At 42.6% G+C, this 6,000-nt stretch overlaps 1 long non-coding RNA gene across 1 annotated transcript in view; it reads left to right on the top strand.

Annotated features, from left to right (window-relative positions):
* Positions 1-5,074, top strand: part of LOC125636633 (uncharacterized) — a 125,773-nt gene extending 120,699 nt beyond the window's left edge. Inside the window, exon 5 of the long non-coding RNA XR_012668639.1 lies at positions 4,160-5,074. This is a non-coding gene — a long non-coding RNA (uncharacterized LOC125636633). The remainder of the gene's footprint in view (positions 1-4,159) is intronic.
* The last annotated feature ends 926 nt before the right edge of the window (positions 5,075-6,000 follow it).

Genomic DNA, 6,000 nt, shown 5'->3' on the forward strand with positions numbered 1-6,000 from the left:
AGGGCGGTGGGTAGGAAAAAACAAGGGGAAATAGGTTACCTTGCATAATGACTTAGCCACTCCCAGTCTCTATTCAAGCCTAAGTTAATTGTATCCAATTTGCAAATGAATTCCAATTCAACAGTCTCTCGCTGGAGTCTGGTTTTGAAGTTTTTCTGTTGTAATATCGCAACTTTCATGTCTGTAATCGTGTGACCAGAGAGATTGAAGTGTTCTCCGACTGGTTTATGAATGTTATAATTCTTGACATCTGATTTGTGTCCATTTATTCTTTTATTTAGAGACTGTCCAGTTTGACCAATGTACATGGCAGAGGGGCATTGCTGGCACATGATGGCATATATCACAGTGGTAGATGTGCAGGTGAACGAGCCTCTGATAGTGTGGCTGATGTTATTAGGCCCTGTGATGGTATCCCCTGAATAGATATGTGGGCACAGTTGGCAACTGGCGTTGTTGCAAGGATAGGTTCCTGGGTTAGTGGTTCTGTTGTGTGGTATGTGGTTGCTGGTGAGTATTTGCTTCAGGTTGGGGGGCTGTCTGTAGGCAAGGACTGGTCTGTCTCCCAAGATTTGTGAGAGTGTTGGGTCATCCTTCAGGATAGGTTGTAGATCCTTAATAATGCGTTGGAGGGGTTTTAGTTGGGGGCTGAAGGTGGCGGCTAGTGGCATTCTGTTATTTTCTTTGTTAGGCCTGTCCTGTAGTAGGTGACTTCTGGGAACTCTTCTGGCTCTATCAATCTGTTTCTTCACTTCCGCAGCTGGATACTGTAGTTGTAAGAATGCTTGATAGAGATCTTGTAGGTGTTTGTCTCTGTCTGAGGGGTTGGAGCAAATGCGGTTGTATCTCAGAGCTTGGCGGTAGACAATGGATCGTGTGGTGTAGTCAGTGTGAAAGCTGGAGGCATGTAGGTAGGAATAGCGATCAGTAGGTTTCCGGTATAAGGTGGTGTTTATGTGACCATCGTTTATTAGCACTGTAGTGTCCAGGAAGTGGATCTCTTGTGTGGACTGGACCAGGCTGAGGTTGATGGTGAGATGAAAGTTGTTGAAATCATGGTGGAATTCCTCAAGGGCTTCTTTTCCATGGGTCCAGATGATGAAGATGTCATCAATATAGCGCAAGTAGAATAGGGGCATCAGGGGATGAGAGCTGAGGAAGCGTTGTTCTAAGTCAGCCATAAAAATGTTGGCATACTGTGGGGCCATGCGGGTACCCATAGCAGTGCTGCTGACTTGAAGGTATACATTGTCCCCAAATGTAAAATAGTTATGGGTAAGGACAAAGTCACAAAGTTCAGCCACCAGGTTAGCCATGACATTATCAGGGATAGTGTTCTTGACGGCTTGTAGTCCATCTTTGTGTGGAATGTTGGTGTAGAGGGCTTCTACATCCATAGTGGCCAGGATGGTGTTATCAGGAAGATCACCGATGGATTGTAGTTTCCTTAGGAAGTCAGTGGTGTCTCGAAGGTAGCTGGGAGTGCTGGTAGCGTAGGGCCTGAGGAGGGAGTCTACATAGCCAGACAATCCTGCTGTCAGGGTGCCAATGCCTGAGATGACGGGGCGCCCAGGATTTCCAGGTTTATGGATCTTGGGTAGTAGATAGAATATCCCAGGTCAAGGTTCTAGGGGTGTGTCTGTGCGGATTTGATCTTGTGCTTTTTCAGGGAGTTTCTTGAGCAAATGCTGTAGTTTCTTTTGGTAACTCTCAGTGGGATCAGAGGGTAATGGCTTGTAGAAAGTGGTGTTGGAGAGCTGCCGAGCAGCCTCTTGTTCATATTCCGACCTATTCATGATGACAACAGCACCTCCTTTGTCAGCCTTTTTGATTATGATGTCAGAGTTGTTTCTGAGGCTGTGGATGGCATTGTTCTGCACGGCTGAGGTTGTGGGGCAAGTGATGCTGCTTTTCCACAATTTCAGCCCATGCACGTCGGTGGAAGCACTCTATGTAGAAATCCAGTCTGCTGTTTCGACCTTCAGGAGGAGTCCACCTAGAATCCTTCTTTTTATAGTGTTGGTAGGGAGGTCTCTGTGGATTACTATGTTGTTCAGAGGTGTGTTGGAAATATTCCTTGAGCCGGAGACGTTGAAAATAGGATTCTAGGTCACCACAGAACTGTATCATGTTCGTGGGGGTGGAGGTGCAGAAGGAGAGGCCCCAAGATAGGACAGCTGCTTCTGCTGGGCTAAGAGTATAGTTGGATAGGTTAACAATAGTGCTGGGTGGGTTGAGGGAACCATTGCTGTGGCCCCTTGTGACATGTAGTAGTTTAGAAAGTTTAGTGTCCTTTTTCTTTTGTAGAGAAGCAAAGTGTGTGTTGTAAATGGCTTGTCTAGTTTTAGTAAAGTCCAGCCACGAGGAAGTTTGTGTGGAAGGTTGGTTTTTTATGAGAGTATCCAGTTTTGAGAGCTCATTCTTTATCTTTCCCTGTTTGCTGTAGAGGATGTTGATCAGGTGGTTCCGCAGTTTCTTTGAGAGCGCGTGGCACAAGCTGTCAGCATAGTCTGTGTGGTATGTAGATTGTAATGGATTTTTTACCTTCAGTCCTTTTGGTACGATGTCCGTCTGCTTGCATTTGGAAAGGAAGATGATGTCTGTCTGTATCTGTACAAGTTTTTTCATGCAGTTGATTGATTTCAACTCCATACGGCTAAATGCAGTGCCTTGCATAATGACAGGTTTCAGAGTAACAGCCGTGTTAGTCTGTATTCGCAAAAGTAAAAAATATATATATAAAAAAAAGAACGTTCCTCAGACGTTCTTGTTAAACCCTGGATTTGTGCTGGAAATGGCCCACCTTGATTATCATACACATTGTAAGGAGAGTGATCACTTTAGATAAGCTATTAACAGCAGGAGAGTGGGGTGGGGGGAGAGAAAACCTTTTGTAGTGATAAGCACCCATTTTTTCATGGTTTGTATGCATAAGAACATCTTCTGTGTTTTCCACTGTATACATCTGATGAAGTGAGCTGTAGCTCACGAAAGCTTATGCTCAAATAAATTGGTTAGTCTCTAAAGTGGCACAAGTACTCCTTTTCTTTTTGCATATACAGACTAACACGGCTGTTACTCTGAAACCTGTCATATTAATCTTTAGTATCTTGTGTGGTGTAAACGTCGTATCACAAGACCATGATGAAAGGAGAAATTGGTTTGCCTGATAAAGTTTGCCTTGAATGGCACCCGTAAAGTTAAGTTAAACATATATGCAAAGGCTTTGCTGCCTTGTGGCATTAGTTACCTACTACTGCTCAGACGATTAGACCATTCTGCCTTTTCGTGGGTCTTATGGTATTTTGGTATCCTGTATAAACCAAGAACCACTCATGTGTGTGCATATCATCTCTCTTACGTACATGCTCTTAATGATTATCTGAACATTTTTAAACCCTCAAAAAGTTGAGGGTTTGAGTTACCGTACAACAGCTCACAGGCATTCTTATTGTATCAGAAACAATTTCTCCATCCCTAACATACACCCCATGCATCCCTCACAATTTGTTGAGAGGCAAGCAATTTTAAAATGAACTAAAACTGGCTACTTTTTCTTTGTTGGCTGAAAACTGTGATCATAAAGTCTGGAAGTCACTCCTCGAATCCACTTATTTGGGTTGAAGCAGATTCAATTTAAGACTGAAATAGAAAATTCCACCTTTTTATTTAGTAAATAAAACTAGTAAATGAAGCGATCAGTGGTCACTCTTAGGATTTTGGGCCAAACTCATCTCTGAAATGTACTGGCTTACTGAGTTATTCCTAAAATGAGTTTTTCATTAGATGTCTGAGTGCTGAGTTCCATGCTTTCAAGTAATAAAAGATTAAGGATTTGCTCCAAGCTATCATTGCAGTCTGCATGAACTAATTTGTTATAAAAATAGAATTTTTTAATTATTCAGTTATTTTATTTCAGTGCAAATAAATCTTGTCCACCTATTTGTCAGTTTCTTGCACGTTCACCTCAGTGCCTTGTATGTGGTCTCTTGTATATTATACAACCACCATGGCCTCATTTACATGGCCCCCACACTGTACACATTTAAACCCTTATTAAAGACCTACTTCTGACATGCAACCTTCAATGAATTGAGCTGCTGTGGATATTGTTGTTCCCCTAACCCTAACCTTTATTTCTTTGTCTATCTGTTCTTAGCCTGTGAGCTCCTTCGAGTAGAGACCCTCCTTCTTGAATGCTCAGAAAGCATTGAGCGCAGAGGGATGATATAATAAATGATCATCACCATCATCATGGCAGATCCCAAAGAGGCATCCCCTCCTTGTGTATTGAGTTCCATGCAGCTCAATCTGCGGGATCCCGGAATGGCCCTTTCACAAGGCTTTGTTGGTCATTTTCGCCTCCGTGGCCATTTGGGCCACAAGGACACAGGTGGTCAACTTCACTATAAACCCCCTCATGATGTGAAGGTACAGACCCTGGAGGGTGCTATAATAAATAAATGATAGTCGTCATTTTTTTTTTTTTTTGGATGCTGAACGTTTGGTATGTTGTCTTTTTAGTTTCCCATCTTTCTTGTACAGGAACATAATGGCTATGGGTGAGATTCTGTGCTGCAGCTCTCAGAGGCCCATAACAGAGCTCTTAGCTCGGAGGAGGGGCCCCTCTGGGGCCTCCAACTTAATTTGGAAAGCTCTGGGGGGCTGTCTAAATTACATCAGGCTCCTGGGCTACAGTGCTGCTCAGAATATCTGTAGCATCCTATGCTGCAACCTTGACCTGACACGCCCTTCCCACTCCCTGCCCTATCTCTCTGCCTCCTACACTAGAGTCAGTGAGGGCGGGTAATTAGAGGGCAGCCTTACAGCTGTCAACCAGAGAGCCTGCAGCAGGGGAATCCTCCCCTGCCTGAATATGAGGCTTTTAAGGCCCCTTTCTGCCATGCCAGTCTCTTTATCTGATGTAAAGGAGCTGGAGTGGGAAGGAAAGTGGGGGTGATCTCATCTATGTATACAGATATACGCCGTGAGGACAGATGGACATGTGCAATCGATATGAAATGTGTGTCATTTTAAATGGTGTTTAAACCCCATTAAAATGTGGGAAAATAAATCTAACTGTCCCTGTTTCTTATTTTCTTTTAACCAATCATTATTATATTGTTTATTTCCTAAAAAAAGAAGAGCAAATAAAATGCATTCTAACAAAGCAAAAAGACAGCTTTTAGCTTTGAAACCAAACGCTTCATCAAGGATGGGCAAGATGGCCATTACACAGCCTTCAGTCTGACAATGAGAAGGTTCCAGTGACTGGCAGCAACCTGATTTGCTAAAGAATCAGCACTAGCGTTGTGATCAGATCTTGACAGACTGTTTCCATGTCTGATTTACTGTGATCCAGGTTATTAATTTGACACTCAGTCTTTATGGATGATGCCAAAACAAAGCCTGTGACTCTGCATCTTATATTTCTAGCAATAGCAAGGACAACAGTGGGTATATTGCTTACTCAATGGCTTAGTGGGGACGAGTAGTGTGGTGTCACTTTCTAAATACTAGCACTAGGTGGCGCTAATAAACCTTGCACAGAATTGTTAAATCTTAGTTACACAAAACGTTATGAAACAAAAATCTAAGCTAACAATGATTTTAAAAGTTGTATTTTAATCTGCACGATTTATTTGATTACACTCTCTCTGATAAGCAATTTACTCCACAGGCCAATTTACTATGTATTTATTCATTTGATTTTAAGTGGGTTCATGCTTTGTCTCTCCCATTTTCCTGGTACACCCAGGCATGCTTAAAGACGGCTCAGTGAATCTCTTCAGAAGAAAGTGAAGAGTCATAGTTTCATGACTTTTGCAGAAGACTGACTGCAGGTTTTTCAAATGATGGCCCTGATCCTGAAAACACTTATGTACAAGCATAACTTTACTAACATAAGTAGTCTCACTGAATTTGAGGGAACTACTCGCATATGTAAATGCAAAAGTGTTGCAGTATTGGGCCTAGTGCATTGACATCTATTAGGGTTGC

This window comes from Caretta caretta, chromosome 5, assembly GCF_965140235.1.
Source record: "Caretta caretta isolate rCarCar2 chromosome 5, rCarCar1.hap1, whole genome shotgun sequence".
Classification (NCBI taxonomy): Eukaryota; Metazoa; Chordata; order Testudines; family Cheloniidae; genus Caretta; species Caretta caretta.